The 23,223-nt window shown below is 41.3% G+C and overlaps 4 non-coding genes across 4 annotated transcripts; 3 read left to right on the plus strand and 1 right to left on the minus strand.

The window, feature by feature from the left end:
- Nucleotides 1-532: 532 nt before the first annotated feature.
- trnac-gca lies at nucleotides 533-604 on the minus strand. The gene has a single exon. It is a non-coding gene; the product is annotated as a tRNA-Cys (tRNA).
- A 3,399-nt stretch (nucleotides 605-4,003) lies between these two features.
- trnac-gca lies at nucleotides 4,004-4,075 on the plus strand. Its single transcript has one exon. It is a non-coding gene; the product is annotated as a tRNA-Cys (tRNA).
- A 288-nt stretch (nucleotides 4,076-4,363) lies between these two features.
- On the plus strand, nucleotides 4,364-4,435 carry trnac-gca. Its single transcript has one exon. It is a non-coding gene; the product is annotated as a tRNA-Cys (tRNA).
- Nucleotides 4,436-8,288: 3,853 nt separating this feature from the next.
- trnac-gca lies at nucleotides 8,289-8,360 on the plus strand. Its single transcript has one exon. It is a non-coding gene; the product is annotated as a tRNA-Cys (tRNA).
- The last annotated feature ends 14,863 nt before the right edge of the window (nucleotides 8,361-23,223 follow it).

Raw genomic sequence — 23,223 nt, forward strand, 5'->3', positions numbered from 1 at the left:
AAAAACCTGGAAACACATGTGCACGCTGAGCTCTGGAACATGTCATCTATAAACTTGATATTCTACATGATGCATGTAGAGGGAACATGGAAGACATTAGCTCGAAGCCACATCATTCCACTCAACTCATCGTGTTTCCATTCGTTTGATTCTTCAGTTTGTTTGATATTCCTCTGGACGGTTCCCCCGGATGTTTCTGATTCTCGAAGCTTTGAAGCGTTCACGTGATGATCTAAGTTGCTGCTCTGAAACCGTTTGAGATCTGCTGCACACTAAAACTCAGGAACAAGGTTAATATTAACTTAAATCCACACGGTAAATGCATTTATATTGGACTCTCCTACGCTTTATGGTGAGTTTACACTCTTTACACTGCATTTATACGACACTGTCTTTCACTAGTACAGTATCTATCTATCACAAACGCTAGCAGCACATGGTGGGTTCCGTTTCTTGTCCAGGGACACTTCGTCATGTTGAAACTACCAGTTTGGTCAATGACCTGTTCTACCTCTCTAAAAAGTAAAAAGGAAGGGGGCATCCGGATTTGAACCGGAGACCTCTTGATCTGCAGTCAAATGCTCTACCACTGAGCTATACCCCCTACACAGAAACTACAATGAAGCATCAAACAGACTGTAACAGATCAGGCAAGGATTCATTTGGGATCAGCTCCTATTTTCACGTCATGTAAATACACATTTACATGATAATAAAAACAATAACCATGATGATGATGAGTATTGACAACAGCCCGACCAATTTATCTGTTAGACAATTTCAGCCTTTCACTGATTCATTGGTATTGGCGTTTAATTTTGCCGATATTAAAACATTTATTTTACAAAGGAAGCAATACAGCAAATAGGTGCATTTGTGGCAATACATTAAAACATGTTTATTTTCTATGTATTTGGTTGTTTCCATGTTTTCTTTTAATTCATAATAACGTTTATGGTTAAACTGTAAAATATCAAGCTTCAATTACATTTGTAATAAAGTTTTGATAACAACTTTCTTGTGGATCATTGGCATTTTTTCTTTCAGCATATATAGTAGCTGATTTATCTGAAATGTTTTTGTCCATATTATTTGTATCTATTATCGGCAACCAAAGATCCACATTAGTCGTGCTCTGGAATTGACAACTACTTTTATAATGTGAACAAGAGCTTTCTATAAAAAAGTGCACAGGCTCCATTTGGAACAACACTACACTGACTCTGAGAATCGGTGGGTGAGAGCCGGGCGGTGGGATCAGTCCTCGGTTGTGTTTATTTTCCCATCGTAGACACACTAACTCTGTCGAGATTACAGGTCACACCAGAAGTGAGAGCCAGAACTCGACTTCAGTTTCCCTCCCCGTGCAACGTTAGGGGAAACTCTCCGAGGCCCACGGCTGAGAATGCTTCAGCTGCTCCAGAGATAAAACAAACACGACCCATTTTTATTGATCTCCAGGGAGTCTTCTCATAGGTCTGAATGGACGTCTTTCAGGTAAATACAATATACAGATGAAATATGGTATAAGACCAGATGTGTAGATACAGGTCAAAGCATTTCTATAATGCAAGGGACAGATAACGATCGTGCAAAAGGCTGCTTAAATCATCTCCTGTCTCTCTGAAGTATCAATATTTTTTTACATCCTACTATGACGGAGGCGGTTTTCATATCTGTAAATAAAGGTTGTTGTACTGCAACTAATAATTATTTGAGACTGACACTTGTTTAATAGGATGTAAGAATGATCAGTCAAATGTCTCAAAGTGAAAGTGTCATGATAATAGGAAAAATACTATAAATATGAATATAGTGTATTATACACAGTTTTAACAATTCTATTATTGTATATATACAGTTTTTACTGTTTTATGTACTGTTTTTATTTGCTGTGGCGAGTTCTATTTGCCTTGTTTTTTTCCAGAGCAGTTCGATTTGTCCGGGCTTGCAGGGTCACGTCCTGGCATGCCCCAACATGTCAAACACAATTATTCCTTCTATTAAATAAACCACTCAGAAATAATAGCCTATTTAAAGTCAGATTAGTTTTTGTCATAGACCAACCTCATTTCCTCCACAACAGCCTTGACATCTCCCCACTGTACAAATCCAATCTTTGTCACTGGAAACTGGATATTCACTTGAGACCCTTCAGGTTTATGCTTCTACTGAAGAGCTCGATAAACTCATAGGATAAACACTCAACTCAAGAGACTTTGAGAGGCTGTTGACATCTCAGAGTTATCTCCATATCATGATGTAAATGTTAGGAGGGAGGAAGGTGTTGGTTAGATGACAAAAGTGTGTAAAGGTCCCTTCTGTTGAGGTAAAAGGCCGTTTTCACACTCATGGCTACCTTACTGGGAGATGTCCAGTGGGAGGCCGAGCAGACAAAGAAAAAGACATTGGCGTCATTGAGGCACTTTTAATGACCTTTTGTGTCCTTTCATCACAGTCTTTCTTTTTTAACTATGTCAGATGGGTGAGCCATCGCCGAGGTGATGTGCATGATCTCAGCTGTTGGTTTGGATGTTTGTTTGTAGGCAAGATTACGCAAAAACTCCTGAACAGATTTCAATGAAACTTGTCTGAATGATTGGATGTTATTTTTGTCACTTTTGTTTACATTGCTTGATAGTTTTGGGCATTTTCATTATTTTCTCAGCAAATAATCAATGTATTTTAATGAAAAAATAGCTTAATATAATATTTAGGAGGAATGTATCTCTGACTGTAGCAAATCTGGTGCGGATCGGGGGGAAAATGCAGATTAAACTATCTTAAATATGTTTTCATTTGTTTGTTTGTTTGTAAGCACGATTATGGAAACAATAATTGACGGATACCCACAAAACTTGGTAGAAGGATTTGAAAATTGAGACATGTATAGGGGGTTGCTATGAGTGCAATTTTGTGCAACTCCAAATGACAATCTGGATCTAGTGGATTTAAATATGGTTGGGGTATTTTTTCAACCAGTGTATGGTAACAAATAGGGCTAGAAACCTGTAACTACCATCAATGCGTAGATGAGAAACGTAATGAGGACTTAGCTATTGGGCTTGGTTTAATTTAAGGTTAATTATTTGACATTTTACAAAAAGAGTAGGTTGAAAGAGTTAGTTCACTTTTGATTGTTTTCGAGGACAAATTGCTCGTGGTAAAGTTTATTCCTACTTTCTTAACTAAATAAACAAAGTCAGCGCTCTGAGGCGAGGGACATTTTCGCTGCAGAGAAAGCTACGACACAGCAGATCCAATGAAAACAGGAAACTCACGGCCGGTGGTTGATGTCCTATTTTAAAGTCCCCCCCCCTCTGTTATAATTGTTCCCTTTCACTCTCCTCTTCATAACCAGGCAAACTCATGCTATTTGCATAACTGTTCAGACCTGCTCTTCACCCCCTGCCACTGGCCTACTTCCACTCTGTCAGCCTAATGCTTCCCAGCACTGTCTCTTTGTGCTGTATCTCATTGTTGTGGGAACTTCAAATGACTGATACATTAAATGGGGAGGACTCTAGTCTAGTCTGGTCTTTACAGCCTCACTACTGTGTCTCCAAGCAGGAGAGAAAAATACACTGTGTAATAAATGATGGGGGAGAATGGCACCGTTTTCCTTATTTGTTTTCTCCTTTCTCAGCAGTGTCACAGGGAGGGCTCTCTGTTGTGGAACATGAAGAGGTGACGAGATATGATCTGTGTGTGTATTATGGAGGAAGAATAGGGCTTGTGGGATCTGATACTGTGAAAATGACAGAGCGGCCTGATGTGTCAGACTCTCACGGGACGGCAGGCAGAGAGGAGCTGCAGCGAGCGAGGCTCTGGTGGGAAACTGCTGAGGTCACACTCAGGCAGTGCCATGTGGGTGTTACAGTGTGTGACTTTTCTCTTTTTTCGAGAAGGATATCGGTGAGAGGCTGATCCGGCCTGTAATGGAAAAAAAGACGTCATGGTCTATCAAAATTTTGGAAGTTTTTGAAACTTATCTTTGACGTAGGGGGGTATAGCTCAGTGGTAGAGCATTTGACTGCAGATCAAGAGGTCTCTGGTTCAATTCCGGATGCCCCCTCAACTTATGAAGCTGTCGAATATTTATAAAGTCACAATTTACAACCACCTAAATATGGCTATTTTAGTCATCATTTATATTTGATAAGGTCAAATTGTCGAATGTTTTTGTCTCATAGCTTTGACTTTCTTTCTCCGGACGTGGACATTTCAATGCAAAGTTTTCACTGATCATGCGCAAAAATGGCTTGAGTTAGATTGAGGAATACGTACTAATGATCTGAAATAGAGAAAGTTAAGCATCACCATGCATTGTCATAATGGTGAGGCTTCTCAGTGGCTCACAAGAGGGGGTATAGCTCAGTGGTAGAGCATTTGACTGCAGATCAAGAGGTCTCCGGTTCAAATCCGGATGCCCCCTTTCTACCCTTTATGAGTAATTAACATTTACAGAGTCAACTTCATCATAAACCTAATAAAAAAACATAATTGGCAGCCGATAATGAAGAATACATCTGAAAACATCTGTCTTATGAGATTAATTCACATAACTGAAGGACATCAAAGTGCAATGAAAATGCATTAGTACAGATTGAGGTTAAAAGACATTTGCACTAAACACAACGTTTAAATCTAATTATAAAACAATGCAATTCTCAAAGTGTATTTTATTCCAAATCAGACTGCATTACTTTCAAAATAGGTTGATTTCTGTACAGTTCACCAGACGAATCCACGATTAGTTTCTATCCACTCTGAATTACTGTAGTTTCTGCTGACTCATCCAGATGCTTAGCCTTTGAGAAATGATAAAAAAATATAGATATAATAATGAATTAGAATAGGACTGAAAAAACTCAAAACCTTAAAGAAAGTGATGAAAAATCCCCCAGCCCATACCACATCCTTCCTCCAAGATTCGTGGAGATTTATCTAATAGTTTTTGTGTTATCTTGCTTACAAGCGAACTTACCGACACACAAGGAGTTAAACATTTACAGAAATGACTTCCTGGAAAAGAAGTTTATGAGCAAGACTCATTGAACAGTGGAGTAAAAGAAGAGAGGTGAAGTCCCCAATGATGCAGAAAAATTCCATATAAAGGCAAACAGACGGAAAAACTAGTTCAAGCTGTAAAATTAAAAACCCACACCTTGGTTCTACAATTCTTGTCGAATAAAAGTTATTATTAATCCAAAATGACTGCAACAAGCTGCTGCGGAAAGACTTTAAGTGAATCCTCCAAATGTTGATGTCATCTCCCATCTGGCAGAAATGAAACGACCACAAACATTCCCCAACACAAAAGGACAGAAAATATCTCAGATTCTTTTTGCCCCGAGCTTTATCGCAAATTCTCCTCAATACGTCCCCACAGTATACATGCAATACTACTTCTCATATGTTGGTATTTAAGATTTTAATGAATGTTTACTCTCCACCCAGAGGCTCATTACCAAGCAGAATGATTAATCGCCCTGCCTCAGTTCCACAGTCTAAATTAATTTCGACCTTTGTTGTTTTTACGACTCGTGAGGATCTTTTAGTTCGTGTTTTTGTAATGCGGAGCGGTACAGTTCAGTCATGGCTTATTGTTTACCAAGAGTTGGCTCAGCAGGGAGTCGGGTGATGCACAGCAACCCGAGAGGCCCGACAAATTACGGAGCCATGACAATGTAAAGCAGATGTGACTGTGGCAGATGTCGTAGCTAAATTATTTTCTCCCATCGGAAAACAGTCAGAGACAATAGTAAATCCTGACTAATTGTCAAAGACACTGGTAATTGGTTGAACATACAGTGGTTAATATGTGGGCTGTAAATAATCCCCCCCCCCCATTTCCATGTAAATGAAAAGAGGTTTATTAGCCTAAAATTCTATGAGTGTTGTCCTTAAACCAATTACTTGGCATATTGAGAGATTCACTCATTCACTTTCTTGCAACATCAGATGAGAAAATCAGCAACTCTCTCATGTCCATATGAAGCTACCACCAACAATAGCTTAGCATGAGTTCTACAAACAGAGGCTAGCTGTTTCTCCTTGATTCCAGTCTTGGTGCTGAGTTAAGCTAACTAGCACTGCTAGCATATAGACGCAGATGGCCAGAATGAATAAGTTGTTCCCCAAAATGTTTTCACAAACCTATCTTGCCTTAAATCTATGTCCCAATTCCAAGGTTGCATCCTTCGTAGACCTATTAGACCATAAAGTCCGAACTTAAATGATGGTCTGGTTTACGAAGTTTTTCCTATTTGCATCACAACCTATTTGAGCAACTGCACTTAATATAGCTCGGCAGCTTGCATAGTTAGCTTGTTAGCTTCGTCACCAACGTACAATGAATCCTGGGCTAGGTTTGGCACAAGCAGGATCCCCCCCACTGGACCTTTTGTCACATGAGAATGAAGCGATGCAATTGTAGGTTTTATTTGAAGAAGCCTTCGAAATGGTACAGCCTAGTCACACCATGACACCATCAGGCTTCAAAGGCTGTCTCCGAAGGATGCGGCCCCTGAATTTTGGCACAGATGTTGATTTAAATCCAGGAGCTGGACATTTTTCTGTGATTTTCCCACATCTGAAAAGCTACTATTTATTCTCATGATCCGTTAATTGCATGATCCGTTAATCGCAATTAAAATCAGGGAAACGTTAAATGATGTTAAATGATAGCAGGGGGACGCATATAGGACGAATTAACGGATAAGGCCAAGGGGTTACCACATGGCTTATATTCAACATACCACCTGTCAGGAAATCCTGCATCATTACAGAGTCCACAAACACATATACACACACAGTCACACACCTTCTCTCCAGACTGTCCAACCTGGCCAGCTGAGGGAATCCGTTCTGTGTGTTACTGAGATTAATTTCTGGCACCGGCCCTGGCCCAGCTCCAGCCGGGGGAACAAGAGCAGCTTCCATCCCACAGAGCAGCAGTTTATCCCCTGTGGTGGGTCCAACCAGGCTGATCCTCTCATATTAAATGGATTAGCAGAGTCCTTATTCTACTGTCAGGAGCTTGTGAAAAGAATAGGGATTTTGCATGTTGGCATATTCTTCTGACAACATTTCATAGTGTAAACTGTAAAATCGTGGGCTCCTACCTTGTTCACACCAGGACTTAGAAACTGAGCGTATCAAGGGTATATTTCTTCAAAGTATTTCTCTACACCGGTGCCAGAAACATGATTCTGTAGCTGCCCTCTGAGAGCATTAGCCCCTTTTAGCTCTTGTTGTATCCGTGGGAAACTCTAGCATTAGCACTGCTTACAAGCCTTATGATTTCCCATGGGAAACATGCATGACAGGAGCAGGTTAGGTTGGGATCCAAACGTTGCATGGCATGATTAGGATGGAGGAGATCAGGTTGCAGATATCAGGAAGAATCACATGAAGAGTGTGAGGTTGCACACTGACCGCATGCCAGACTGCATTTATTCTCAGACACATCTAACTGTTGATTCACTCTCCTTGTTTGATGTAACCCACGAGCATGAAAGTGATTAAATATCTCTTCCACTTCTGGAAGACTGCACTTGAAAGACAGTTAGTGTTAGATCTCATGCCCTGCCGGTCTTTGAACAGACGGATGGCAGGTGCTCCTCCCTGCCTGCACTCTTCTCTTAATCTCCTTCAGAAGGCAGACGACCCCTCATCCTCACAGGCTTCCATACGGGCGCCACGCTAATCACTATGTTTAATTGAAGGCCGTCTGTGGCCGAGCCCTCACACCGCAGACAGATGTGCTGAGATCAGGCTGGGCACAAACAGCCTTGACCATGGATCAGCCCCATGTCCCTGTTCCAGGACCATTGTGTCGTCTATTTCTGGCCCCCAGACAAAGCATGCGTCTCCGTGGTGATGATGCAGAATCAGTCAGGAATATGTGTAGACATAAATCCGTCTCGGTCTGTGGTTAAGATCAGTGTTTTTTGACTTTCTTATTTATTTCTTAGATTGCTAATGAGGAAACACTTGTCTTACGTTGCAGTGTGGACAAGTAGAGCAGAGTCCTTATCTGAGAACGGATGAGCCCTAAGAAATCTTTATGAATTTTCATGGTCAAGGTCAAATTAGAATGTTTTGGCCTCATAGCTCTGACTTTCTTGCTCAGAACGTGGACATTTTAATGCAAAGTTTTCACTGATCATGCCCAAAAATGACTTGAGTTACATTGAGGAATACAAACTAACGATCTGAAATAAAGTAAGTTAAGCATCACCATGTATTGCCATAATGGTGAGGCTTCACAGGAGTTGCTATGAGGGGGTATAGCTCAGTGGTAGAGCATTTGACTGCAGATCAAGAGGTCTCTGGTTCAAATCCGGATGCCCCCTTTATGAGTAACCAACATTTAGAGAGTCTACAGGAACAGCACTGTTTTAAAGAATACTCACTGAATACCTCAAAATAATTGTTATGAGATAAATTCACATAATTGACGACATATGAGATCAAAGTGCAATGAAAATAAATCAGTACAGATTGAGGTTAAAAGACATTTGCACTAAAAACAACGCACAAACAAGAAAATAAAATGTCCGACATCTAACCTCTGACAGATCAGTTACGATCATATTCAGTTAAATAAGTCAACAATATATTATTAGCGTCAAAGCTCATAGAAGAGATCAGCACATACACAGATCCAATTGTGTGATTTCTGTATATGTGCATGTGCGTTGATGTGAGTGTGTCTTTCGGGGGTGGGCTTGGTATTTAGCTTATCTATTTAAAAACAGGGACATAGACACACACACACACACACACACACACACTAGGTTCGAGTCAGTCAAATTATGTTTTGGATCGTTGTGTTCATGTGATCTACAGTAAGGACCCCCTCCATCCCCATCGCCCCCCTCCCGGCTCAGCTGGACTCAGCCCTTCCACTGAGGCCTGCCTCAGTGAGGCCACACCCACTCACTGGCCCTTTCCCACAACCTCCAGGCACCTTGGAGGAAGTCATCCATGCATAACTCTGCTCCTTAATCAAAGGCTGAATGTGGAGTTTGTCCACTGCAAGTGCGGCATTAGCAAAGCACATGCTCTCCTTTCACAGAGAAACAATGCGGCCCATTGTGTCCGGCCACAAGTGTCTATTTTGATGTAAAAGGGATCTCACAAGCTGATGGACAATGAAGAGGGAATTCCAGGAATAACACACAGGACACATTGAGGACTGCACAGCACCGGAGGATTATCGAGCCCTGCAGCGTGTCAGCATCATCCCCGAGATCGAGACACTGCATGTTTTACAGCTGCATTAAAAACAACAGACTCCACCACAGCTGATATGGTAGAAGTTAAGAAACCATCAGCTGCAGAGTATTTCTGTGTCTGCCATGACAGGCTGAGTTTTATCTCAGTTTCGAACTGATGTAACTGGGCCTCTTGGACATGTCAAAATAACAGCTTAGTGTGACAAATGGAGCAGTCCTCCAGGTCCTTTGCTCTGATAACAGCATTAGTCATCAGCAAGCAAGAGCCTGACACAAAGCAGCCGTGCAGGCAACATGCCATCAATTTACCTGAGAATAGTGAGGAGTGTACATTAATAAATTAGACGCATCCTGAGCAGACAACATGAGACATTGTCTTCATTCTCCAACCCACCTCCTCTGACCCTTGCTCTGGTTTATAAATAGCAGTGACCCATCTCTAAATAGGACATTGTTTTGTCTATTGTCTTTCCATCCATGTGCTGTCCTGATCACTGATGCTGAAACACTGCGGTAAACATCCTCTGAGTGACCCCCCTCACCTTCCACTCCCATGGATGAAACATAATCCTCCTTTACACTGTCCAGGCCTCGCTGTTTTAAACATGTGGCCGAAAATCTCTTTGCTTTAAACATGAACTATTGGAAACAGAAGTCCAGAGCGGCTTTACCTCCACCAAGGAGGTTATGTTTATACCCCTGTCCATTGGTTTGTTGCATTGTGAGAGGGTGTTTTTTCCAAATGTAATTAATGAATCTTGATGAAAATTAATATTTAGGAAACCAATATCTATGAGTGTATACAATTTTGGACGGCTTGATTGAATTTAAGGTGACTGTTGGCGGAGGTGTATGTACTACTGAGTATCATTCTTGTTTGTTTCTTTGTTGGTTAGTTAGTTGGTTGGTTGGTTAGTTAGTTAGTCAGTTTGCTTGTTGGTTGGTTGGTTACAAAACTACTGAACAGATTTCCACGAAGAATGTTGGAAGGATGAGACATTGTCACTTTCTTCAATATTTCCAGAAATGGCCCTTGGTGGAGGCATATGTTCAACTGGGTGCCAGTCTAGTTTTTATATTTTTTTTTTGTTTGATGCTTGATCCTACTGCTAATATTCACAGAAGAGAAAAGTTGATACATCCATTTTCTTTTTCCGTGTTAAAGGAAAGAGCGGGAATCCAAATTTGCTCGGACATGGTTCATGGCTCAATTCAACATGATTAGGCTCAGCATCAGCCTGTTTAAGAGGAGCCCTTTAAAAGGATGTTTAGGGGCTTGGGGCAGGGGGTGTGCTGGAGGGTTGCTCCCCATTCTTCCCATTATAAGGCTTTGCACTTTCTTTAGGATGCAGGCCATCTATCAGGAGCCCCTATAGGTCCTTTCAGGGCCAAATAAAAGGATCACTGTGAGCAGACCTGTCTGTGGGTTGCTCAGACATGGGAGACAACAGATGTGTTAAACATAGCCAGCGTCCTCACAAAAAACCCAGAGAGCCGGGGCTGCATGCTCTCTAATGGACAGGCAGCTTAATGTTAATTGCTGAATGGAGTCAGTCAAAGCTGCAGCGAGCTTTCACCGAGCACGTTCAAGGAATCCCACATCATAAAGGAGACTTCACTTCCCTCCACTTTTAAGGAAAGGAAGAGCGTTGCAAAGAAAGGCCATAAAATTGTTACAAGACCTTTAAACAAACTGCACCTTCGAATCCCACAAAGACGCGTGTGTAACTTCATCCGGGTGTAAAAGTACAACTGAGCTCTGCTTCCGAAAGGTTTGGATGGTTGTGACCTCAAACAAGAGGTGGACATGATAGAATCAATACTACTGATACTAACTCTTGTTTTGAGTATTGCTACTAGAGTGTCCATAGGATCAATACCTAAAACATTGATCTACTATACATCACTTAAACATACAAACAATCTTCCTATGGTTCATGCATTGATTTTCCAATCACCTCAAGGGTTCACACAGCATTCAGACAATAAACATTTATTATGATTCATTCACAGTATAAAGTAATAATAATAATAATAATATAGTTCAAAATGAAAATACTAAAGTTAAGTACTAATACCTCAAATTTGTACTTAAGAATGCTACTTAATTAGATGTTTTAGTAACTTTCTACCAATGGAATCCGCTTGTCGATGTTGCATTCAGCTTAAAAACCATGACACATTTGTCTTCCCTACATTATATCACATTGATGTTTTTAATAATGAAAACAGAAGATATTTTCAAAATATATTTTTATTTGTTTCTGTATTTGGACTCAGGTTCTCTTATTTGTTGACAACAAAAGAAACCATAGCGGCTGGCTTTAATACCAAACTGTGAAACCCTGTTGCTGTTTGGCTGCTGGGGCCCAGTTTACCTCCTGTATTCCTGTGGGAATCAGGCTAATCCAGAGAGATCACAGCTTTTTCTGCCAGAGCGCAGATATATTGTTTCATTTACTGACTCTTTTTTACATTTTGTTCCATGTTCTTATAGATTTAAGTACATGCAGTGCAGCTTAATTAAAAGCAACCATTAAATATTACATATTCTGTATATGTTTCACCAAATTTAGAGGCTGAATTCAACTTCTGCACCCCAGTATCCTCCAGTGACACTGAAGGAGGAGGAGCAAAGGTCCCTGCATCAAACCCCAGAGCCTAAACAATGAACGCTTGGCGTGGACAGCCCGAGGCGAGGCCATCTGCCGCTGAGAGAGTGGAGTCCCTTTGTCAGCTATTGTGGAATGTCGAAGCAGATTGATGAGGGCCGGGTGATTCCTTTAGGGCCCGGCGAGGCAGCAGGCAGCACAGTGAGCCCGAATAGACACTAAAGGGAACTCCTTCGTCTACTTCTGTCTCCACGTCCAGCAGTCACATGATGCAGTAGCCAGACGCTAACCTGGGAAAATACTGGGAAAGACTTTTGGGACACCGATTTCATGTTTGAAGTATTCAGATCCCTCGAGGTTCTCAGCAGACATTTCAATTAATACTGAATTTTTTACAAATAGCTCAAAGCAAGATTAAAGGCATTATTCTCCTCTCCCCCTTGTCCTTCATAGAAAGTGTAAGAATGTGTTGTATGAGAGTCCAATGCAGGCTGGAGGTCACAATAGTGTGCCTCTGTTTGGACGATGACCTCTAACCTCTCAGCAGGTGTGTGTGGATGGTCTTTTGTTGAGGGGAGCCCGTCCAGAAGCTCTCTGGCTTTTGGAGTGGGTGGGTCAGGAGGAGGGTGGTGGTGCGGGGACACAGGGCAGATGTTGTATGTGAAATCCCCGGGGGAAAGTGTGCCGCCACAGAGGAAAGGGGTCAGAGCAAAAGGGCGGATCTCTGACACGACCAACACAACAGACAACTCTGGTTTCCATGGCAGCTTGCCGCATCACTAAGCCGTCTGTTCTCTGAGAAAAAGAAATAGAACTTCAGGCTCCGGGATCTCTGACAAAACCTGGCTTTATTCAGCTTCTCATGGCAACGACAAAATCTGGTTCTCAGTCAGACAGCAGATTTAATTTAGTGGGCTGTATTTGAATTCGTACCTTGGGAATCACTGGACTAAAATACCTGTATAACTGTATGTAAATGTATTTATGTGAAATATATTATAATGTATGAATCAAGAGCCCAAACAAATACTTTTAGTAATGACGCCTTATTCACCTGATGATACTTCTGTACTAACACACATGCAGGATTTTAAATAACAAGCTTTACTTGTAATAGCTTATTTTTATATTGTTGCATTGGTACTTTTATGTAAGTGAATGACCTGAATATTTCTTCCACCTCTGTGAAGCACAGAAATTAAACTGATCAGTTTCTAAAAGTTTATCATTTTAACAGGCCCTATTTTCAAGTTCACTCTACTATCATATTCTGTATGGATTTTGTGGCAATGTCCGATGCCACCGGGGTTTCCCACACACAGCCAGAGACTAAACTGTTGCTTTTCAGCATTTTATGAACACAAACAAACTCACAAATCTCTCTCAACAAAAACTAAACTAAAACCTTGGCTTTGCAGCTGGGTTCTGTCCATGTGCCTCATGTGCGTCTCAGTCCTTGTGTGTCTGTCCCCTTCGGCAGCTCTGCTGCTGCCTTTTGTACCAGAGGATCGATCAGCTAACAGCCCTCAGCTGAGCTGATTGATCCTCTGGTACAGGTGGAGGTGCTCTCCGAGCCACCTCTGTGCCCACAGATATAAAATACATGTGTGTGAAAGCACCTTGTGATGGATGAGGTACTGAGATACTTAAAGAACCACGATTTACTCCATTATAAGTATAAGTCATGTATTAGCAGTATAGATTTAAGTAAAAGTTATGCAGGAAAATGGCCCCTGTGAGTGTAAATTTATTGTTTACTCACTTGAACAATTTTATTATTTTGCTGATGTTAATATATAAGTAGCTTTCAAAGTTTGTAGCTGGTTGAACATGAGTTTATTTAACTGTTGATGCTGTGGTTGCAAGTTTTATATATTATAAACTTGTTATGTGTTTTTCATGTAAAATCTCAATCTGCAAAGTGGGTAGAAACTATAATAAAGTAAATGTAGTAAATGTTTCTCAAGTACTGGCATAATGATGAATGTAGTTTCATTCCACAACTGACAGTTCCTTGTCTATTTTAAAGAACAGTATTTCATTATTTTCATAATGCCTTCCTTCCTCGAATTGTTTTTCTGGTTTACATTTCTGCAGACAAACACAATACTAAATCTTGACCAATACACAGCGACTATAATGAGACTCTTTAATGTTATGGGGCCGGTTTTGGCTGCGGAGCCTCGAAGCCACAGGGTGCAGCAGAAATAAAATAGAGATAAAAGGCACAGCTTGTTGTCCTGACTGTTTTTACTGTAGCTGGACTATGACTCATTTCCTTTGAGGTGACGGCTGCGGAGGAATGTGACTTTGATCAATCCCTGGTTTCATCAGGTTATCTCAGCCTCTGCAGTAAATAGGCAATAAACATTGACACCAGTCTGTAGGAAGACTCTGTGGTAAGTTTGATCACATCCTTGTTGCATCAATATAGGGTCTGACTCTGAATATCAAAGCTCACACTAGGAGAAGGGTTTGTGATAAATATTCAAACTCTAAATGTTATAATTAATAAACGACACTGCAGCACACATTTCTTTGTTCCTCAGAAGCTGTACTCCATAAATAGCTTTGGGGAAACAACAGAGATTGGGAAACATCCTGCAGAAGAACTTTTAAGCTGAATTTGCGAGCAGATAAATTGCCTCACACTCCTGGTGTTTTTTTTCTGCCTGACCTTGTCCGCAAAGCACCATTGTTCCTTTTGCCAGGGGTCTCTGTGCGTCCACAAAAGGGCCATCTGACAATGCTCGCAGGCCAAGCGCTCGCCTCTTATACGTGAGCCGTCAGTCCTGTGATGCATGTCATTTGTATAACATTACCCGGGGTCACAGCCCTATGGTCAAGAAGATCAGCGGGGAACGAAGGAAAGCGGGGGTCAGGGCCCCGGACAAATCTTGAACTTCAGCACAGGTCAGAAAATACTTAGATATGCATCTTCAGCCATAATGTTTGAAAGGAACCCTTCAAAGCTCCCGATCGAATCTCTATGGAGCCATTGTTGAAGAAACTGAAGGAGCAGCTCAACAGAACAAAAAGAGTTTCACATCGTACCAGAGTAGACGATCCATCAAAGGATTCAAAAGGCCACGAGCATGTTTTCATGAATACAGGATGAATTTGTATAAAACTTTTTGTTCTTTTTGTGCCATGGAAATACTATCTGGGTTTGAACTTCTCATTCAAAATCTCTTTTGTCTGATTTCTGACACTTTGAAGGTTTACAACCGAGTGTGACACTATTAAAGTCGTTCTGAACAGGTTACTAACACGTTTGGACTTTGAAGAGGTAAGATTAAAATGTCATAATCATCATGCTGACATGCTGAGATTTTGCAGGTATGATAACATGCAAACATTTTCTAGTATAATATGGGCTTTTTGTGAAACTTAATTTTGTAGATCAGCTTATTTTTATCAGATTTATTACAGACAATATATATGATTTTATTAATGTTATGACATATAGTATACACATTGTTTTCTCCTGTTTATGATCTGGAACTATATAAGATGGCATATCTCACATGCATGTGGTGTGAGTGATGAATAAGATTGATGGAGTAATATGATGTAAGATATGTTGTTTTTGTTGCTGGCAGACAAAGTTGGCCCCATGCTTTTGTTTTGGATTAAAGTCCAGGGGATGAGGGCGGTAACAATATAAATCACCCAGGAAAAAAAGAATCATGGGCAACAGATGAATAAACAAAACCAGTAATTCATTAACAATGAAATGAAAACAACTTTCTAAAAGGAAAAGTGACACTGACCAGCAGCGAACTCAAAACCGCAACTTAAAACAAATGAAATGGACACGCCACACACACACACACACACACACAACACCCACACACACACACACACACACACACACACACACACACACACACACACACACACACACACACACACACACACACACACACACACACACACACACACACACACACACACACACACACACACATTGCCGACTGTCTGCTTCTCTCGGCCTCTTAACCACCATGGCCTTGATTGGTGATTGAGCCCAGCAGCCTTGCCCACTCACACACTGCAGCTGCAGGGAAGAGGGTGGTACCTGAATGGACACCGGAGAGAGAGTGCAGAGAGAGAGCAGAGAGAAAACACAACAAGGCACGAAACAGAGCCCAACAGTAACTTTATTTTAAGGCTGAGGCTAAATTCCATTAGTTCTGCAGGTACCAAGTCACCGAAGTTGGTACAATTCTTCTTGAAGTGAACCATGAACGTCTGTACAAAATGTAATATCAATCCATTCAGTAGCTGTTGAGGTATTTTGGTCTGGGTCAGACCAACACTGCCGTCACTACAGCAATGTAAATGATAAATGTAAAGGTAAAGTAAATGACATGGAAACAGGTAGAAGAGTTTATCTGAGAATGAATGATTACAGTGCTCCACTTGAGCACCATTCCTGAACAAGTTTAACATCATCGATGAAAAGGAAATGTACTCAAAACAAACTTGACTGACGTAGCTTTCCAGTTTGTCTTTTCCATCCTGTCTTCTGCCAGAAAGGATACAGGTACCTTCATGCTGTCACAGGCCAACACAAACATGGAAAGCGCATCACTGCCTGAGCAGAGGTGGAGGGAGTAGTCCTTTCCTCTCCGAGGATCTGCCTCTGATTTGCAGGAAAGGGTCATTGCCCTCTGACATCTCTTTGTCTCTGTAGTATTGACGGAAAAGCTCCTGATTTCCCAGGTCATCGCCGACGCTGCGTCGCTGCTGGTTGCCAAAGTTTGCCTGACCTGCTCAACGTGACCTCGACGTGAACATAGTCACATCTCCAGGAAAAATCCTTGTGGCTTTGACTGTGTATTTTGATATCTGCACAGATATATTTAACATCTGAGAATGGTATTACCCTGGTCAGGCCATGAAAAACATTACATCAGCCAGCTTTAGCTTCTGCAAGCCAAATCCAGCAGCAGTCTGGAAATAACATAATAAAAGCCCTGCAAATAAATCGCAGAGGGACATCGTATATATGGGAATAATGAACATCAGTTGAAGGGTCTTCAAAGTCTTCGAGGACATTAAACTGGCCAATTCAAGCTGCAAAGTAGCATCTGGCATCCTTTTTAGATGTCAAATTACAGTTTAGAACAAAAAAATGTTCTAATACTTTAAAGCTTTCTGAGCCTTTTAGAAGAATTTCATTGCAAGTTCACCCCAAAGGCCGCATTTTAAAACTCTTCTTGAAATCCTGCAGCTTACTAAGCGTCAATTCATGCTCTCATGTTCATGATTGGATTGTGTTACTGTAAGAATCTCTTGTGGAACAGAGGTTTCAAAATGGTGCTTTTTCGCGCTGATTCCCTGAACATTGGCCCTAATCAGGATCCTCTCTGTGTGTTGGCGGAGATTGGAATAACAGGACAAATACCGAGTAGGATGTGAGCCACCCAACTCTGACCTCCATCTGTACAGCTTCCTCTCCAGTCTCCCTGGGTGGGACGCTCCCCAGGCCACTAGAACTCACACACACTGTATCTGCTGTTCCCCCAATTGCCTCCAATTATGCGGCGCTACGGATCTGGCTATAGCGTTTCTCAGGGTGCTGAGGTTAGGGACACTCATACTCAGGGGTTTGTTGCAATTGGGCTGTTGCCACCGGAGATATTAATCTGCAGCCATGGAGCAGGAAATCAAAAGTAAGCTGTTGAACACACTGAATTATAGGGGAAACAGTTAATCCACTTTCTCCACAACAATAAAGTAACAGACATGTTTCTCAGAAAACATCTTAATGCTGAGATCTACAAGAGAGGAATATAATCCGAATACGAGACATTGTGGGAAAGTGAGCCATGTTTTATTGTTTGCTCGATTTCAGGTTGAGAACGAAAATTTCCCAAGACAGTCTGATGCTTGAATAAGTGTGTTGCCATTCGACTTTGGCACATGGGTTGAGTTAACATGCTCACAATGACTGGGCACTCAAATGTATGTGTTGCTGTAGAGCTTGATTTAGTCGTTACTGGTGCTTGGTGCCGGCGAAAACAACCAACAGCTAATGCTCGGAAAAAAAAACATAGCCAACCTTTGGGCTAGTGTTGCATATCTAGCTGTCCATGAAACGTAAAGTGAAGTATGCAGGTAATAAACTCCACACATGAAGGTTCACCAATATTTTGATGTTTGTTGTCTGACAGGACCTGTATTCGCATTAATTTGATCGGTTAGCGTTTCGCTTAAATATTAGTTTGAACTTTGATTTGAGTGGCTGGTGCCTGAGTTTTTCTCAAGTTCTACTCCATGCAGAACAAGCAGATCACTGCAATGGCACCCCCATGCAGTTCAGCAACATATTAAAGGGATAGTTCACCCAAAAATAAAAATTCACTTATATCTATTCACCACTATGCCGATGGAGGGGTAAACAGCGCTGCATCCAAATCCAATACAATTCAAGTAAATGGCCGACCACTTCTTCAGTAACTGCAACTGTTGTTTTTTTTACGTTTGAAGGAGTGGTCGCCATTTACTTTATCTGTTTTGAATTTGACTGCAACGCTGTTTACCCCTGAAACTCGTGGACTCAAACACTTCACCCACTCCTCCATCGGCATGGATAATAATGTAACCATCCTAACAATCTTAGTTTAGTGTATAGCATGCTAACATTTGCTAATTAGCATACGTGCAGCAGAGGTTCAGGGATTCGCAGACGTTGTAACCAGGATACCTCATCTGTGAACTAAGAGTATTTAACCAACGTTTTGCACTAATCCTTCAAATAAATGTTGAGGTATTTCACTGAGTAAGAAAAGATATTGACCTGTTGGTCGTTCTAGAGGAAAAGTCAGAGCATCAACAAAGACATTATTAATCCTCTGGATCTTGAATATCTGCCTCAAATTTCATGGCGGTCCATCTGGTAGTTGTTGAGTGGACCACAGTGGTGGACTGACCAACTGACAAACCGGCACTGTCCTGTCGGGAACACAATCATTTTATTATTCAAAGAATGAAGCTGGAAATTCTGAACACACTTTCAGGAACCTTGCAACATAAAAACATGCCTTCACCTACAGCATCATGAGAACCGGGAGAGAAGCGCCATCAGCATGTGGCTTGAATTTGCTCGGTTGAACCGTTTGCCCGCCGGGTGAAACACTTCCAGCCTTTTGTGGAGAACGGGGGTTGAGACTGATGCATCGCTCAATCCCCTCAGGAAGTGTGTGCACCAGTGCAAGCAGAGGAAGTTTACTCTGCTGCTCAACAGATCACTGTTTATGTTGGGGCCACTTCGTGAGGATGCATAGCAGCTTTGATTTTTCTTTTTTCTTTTTTTTTCTGTCCGTGTCATTAAATGAGTCACGTTTTTCCACATGATAAGTGAAAAGCAAACAAATCGATGCTGTTGTTGCTGATGGAGCGCAGGATGTTGCTCTTGGATGAACCGCTAAGAGAGGTTTGACGGAGTCTAATCCTCCTCTGTTACTTCAGCACCGTCACAATACCGGTTGATGTCATTTGTTGTCATTGCTGCAGTGATTCTCTGAGTCTGGACATGTTGGTCAGCTTATGCAACAACGGGACTGTCACTGAATATCCAGTGTGTATGCTAAAACATTAGCATACAGACTGCATGCTATTCAGGATTAGAGAGAGAGCGCAGAACAGCTTGAACCAGTTTTTGTCACAGTTCATTCAGTTTGTCGTTTATTCGTTTCAGACCCTGTTACGACCACCTGCTCGACAACAGTCCCTTCCCGCCTTTCTAGTCTCCTGACTCCCCCATGCTGTACCCAATTCCCTCATTAGCTCCCTATGATGGTATGTACTGGTCCAACAGATTGTCTATTGTGTCGTCCCAGTGGTAGCAGTCCAGTTTTTTTCGCACTTTTGGTTTGTGTGTTGTTGGACTTCTTTTTGACTTGCGTCCCTGCCTACATCTTTCCTGAGCACCACCTGCTTGTTGCCTCTCAGTCATTACCTGCTCTCACCTCCACAACCTTTTAATGAAGGTGAACTGTTGGAACTTTGTTTGGTGTCTGTGAGTCGTGCATTTGAGTCACTTTTGTCAGATGGAGGCTCAGGAAGGTAAAGGAGTATTGTTTGGTTTTTTATCTCTATCGAGGAGGTTATGTTTTCACCCCTGTACATTTGTATGTTTGTTGGTTGGTTGGTCGGTTGGTTGGTTTGTTGATTGGTTTGTCAGCAGGATTACACAAAACCTTCTTGACATATTTTAACAAAACTTGGGGGAAGGAAAGGAGCATGGGACAAGAAAGAATCCACAATTATATTTATCTGGACAAAGAGGCGAATCCAGGATTTTTTTTCTTCACTTTCTTTAATAAGCAAGAAAGGGCATTTTTTCACATTTTAATCAATCCCCCAGGGAGTAAATAATTCATGGATCTTAATGAAAAAGATCAGGCCTATCTAGGGAACTTGTATCTATGAGTTTGTACATATTGGTGAAGTTTGATAGAAGGTAAGGGGACTGTTGGGGCCTTGGTGGAGGTATAAACTCTACTGAGGGCTGTTCTATTGGTTTCTTTTCCATTTGTTTGTCTCTCAGCAGGCTTACTGTCAGTAGGAAGAACTTATAACATCCTCCTTTTGTATAGATTTTGAGCTCTGTGAGCTGTGTCAACCAACATAAGCCGTTTTCAGACATGACCTGTGGGTACAATCTGGAGAATTGGCGAGAGATTACCCATAGTTTGCCTTTCACACATGCACAACACAGCGGGAGGTTTGCCTGAGACAGAAAGTGACGCAGATATCACGTGATTTTCTTGTAAACACACAGACACCGGTGTCAGCTCTGATTGCCAAAAACTCCCTAGACATCTTCGTAAGTGTCTTCTATATGTGTGACACCACTTTTTCACCAGGAGATATATTTTCTTTTTCTTATTTTCGCGTCAGAAGCGTCATCAACCCCCCCCCCAAAATTCAGTGTTTTCTTTTTGTTGAGAGACAATAAACTTGGTCAATCCCTGCTTTGTGTATGGCAGATAAAAAGGAGAAAATAACTGTATGTCGCACCGGGAGATTAATCATCAGTTTAGTACACATTTTCCTCTCAGATGTTAAAATCAGCAAATTAACTTTCCCCTGTAAACACACCCATTAGTCGGCTTTCTACTCTACCAAAGTATGTTTTCATATACGTTGCAAAATGCCATTTTGTCCCGAGAGGCCTAACATTACAAAGAGTTTCCTCTCTTTGAATTGTGGTGGTCTGACAGATGCAATCTATCTTAAGATAAGAAAGATTCTGTGTTTGTATTAGTGGAAGACAAATGTCGGATTTGTTTTTTCTTTGGGGGGGGATGCTTGGGATTGGCTGTTATCGCCGTCGTGTTTTACACACCGCAGTGCAACAGAAGATGCTCCGGCAGCAGGCACACAATGGCACAGGGTTATCGTTTTAACTTTCTGCTGCAGTCAACCCCTGCTCTGTTTCTCAGGGAGGGCGTCTCACTCCACAGTTTGTTTTGCCTGCAGAAAAAGTCTTGTCCACCGGGGCCATAAATTCCACCGAGGACAGAGAGGTGATGATCTCTGCGTGTTTTTGAATAGAAACTTTATTTATCATTTTCCACACAAAGACACCATTGACCGATTGGATCTTCAAGTCACCTTATGTGAACTGGATAACGCTTCGATACAGAAAAGTCAATGTTATCTACAGATTAGTGAACTGAAATATGATCTCACTTCCATTGAGACTGTGACAAAGCCTAAAATCCAGCTTTGTATGATTTCTGTCAGACTCTGACTTCAGACATGAACTCTGGAAAATGTCTGGAAAATGTATACTTTTATATAAATTGCACATAGGCTACAGAACGCAGCAGGAGATTGTTCAGGTCGGACAAATTCACAACAACAGAAAAATGTCTGAAACATTCCAGAGGTGGAGCCCGTTTAGAATATGGGGGTTAGGGTTATTTTTGTGTCCAGCACATCGACACCGGCGTGTGCCTTCATTCCCAATACCACTCAAATCTCATTGTCTTTCCAATTTTACATCTTTGTCGATGTCTTCTACATGTATGGCTCCTCTTTTTTATCCCAGGATATTTGTATTATTTTAGTTTTTCTTCTCAGTTTTGTTTTCCATCGTGTGTTAGTAAAGTCCTGAACAGGCCCAATCACTTCGCTTTGAATTTTTCAGACATTTTCCTGCCGTATTCTCACATGAACTCAATCAGACATTTTTCAGGGAGGCTGCTGCCGAAAGTGTCAGGAGGAACTAACTTTGACATTTGCTCTCTCTCAGGAGAAAGCTCAGTTCATGTCTGAAAGTAGTTTAAATGTCAGTTTCCCTTTTTGCTTTAATGAAAAAAGTTGCAGGAGTCACTTGACATTAAGACTCTTTTCTTAATTCGATCAATCCAACATTTGAGCCTCGTCCAAACTGTAAAATCTTCACAATCCTGTGATTATTATCGGAATTATACTTTAACATTACATATAACGTAGATGTGTTGCTCTGCCAGAATAGAAAGTCACAAAATATCCTCCAGTTTCATACATTGAAACCGAAAGTTTTCCATGTTGTTAAGCCATGTTGGATTTAAGGGGGTTTCACTTCACCAGGGCTCATATCCTCCTTAAAGCTGCCTGAAGTGGAAAACATGACTGTGACATGACCTTTAATGACACCAGATCTATAGGAGACCTCATGTGAAAACACACACACTTCTCTCTTGGCTCCTCTCTGCATTGTCTGAGACCTAAAGAGCTCTGCCTGTCTCTTGGTTACATATTGATCGTGCCACAACAAAGGTGACACAGTTTGAGTGGCTCACACAGTAATTGGGTGTGCTCTCTCCATTTGATCTCTTTTGTTCTATCCTCAGCCGCAGCTTTCTGAGGAAAGAAGATACTTTTTATTCCTGTTCGTATAGAAACTGGTGATGAGAAACATCATTGTGAAACCCCCCTCACTTCCTTCCCTTTATGGTTTCACCGTACAACCACAGCAGCAGTTGAAATGCAGGATCATTACACTAGACTGTCAGGAGTGTAAAGCTACGTGTGACATTCATAACCTTATCATATTTTTCCACTCATTTCAATTTCAACATGTACTATCACATTCTAACCTTAAATTTAACAAACCCTGGAAAACATTTCGCTAGCAACAACCACAACTTTGTACACATGTTCAGTTGTGTGTTCATGAAAAACCTCTTTTCATCTTGTTAAAATATGTTTCATATCTTCTGTTGCACTGAAAAACTGTTTACAAAGTTTGACAAAATCTCAGCGTGGACCTCAGACTCACAAACTTTAGTCGTGGGCTTTTAAAGATGTGATTATTTTAGTCGCATAGGAGGATAATTACATTACATTACATTACATTACAT

Source organism: Hippoglossus stenolepis, chromosome 16 (genome assembly GCF_022539355.2).
Source record: "Hippoglossus stenolepis isolate QCI-W04-F060 chromosome 16, HSTE1.2, whole genome shotgun sequence".
Lineage (NCBI taxonomy): Eukaryota > Metazoa > Chordata > Actinopteri > Pleuronectiformes > Pleuronectidae > Hippoglossus > Hippoglossus stenolepis.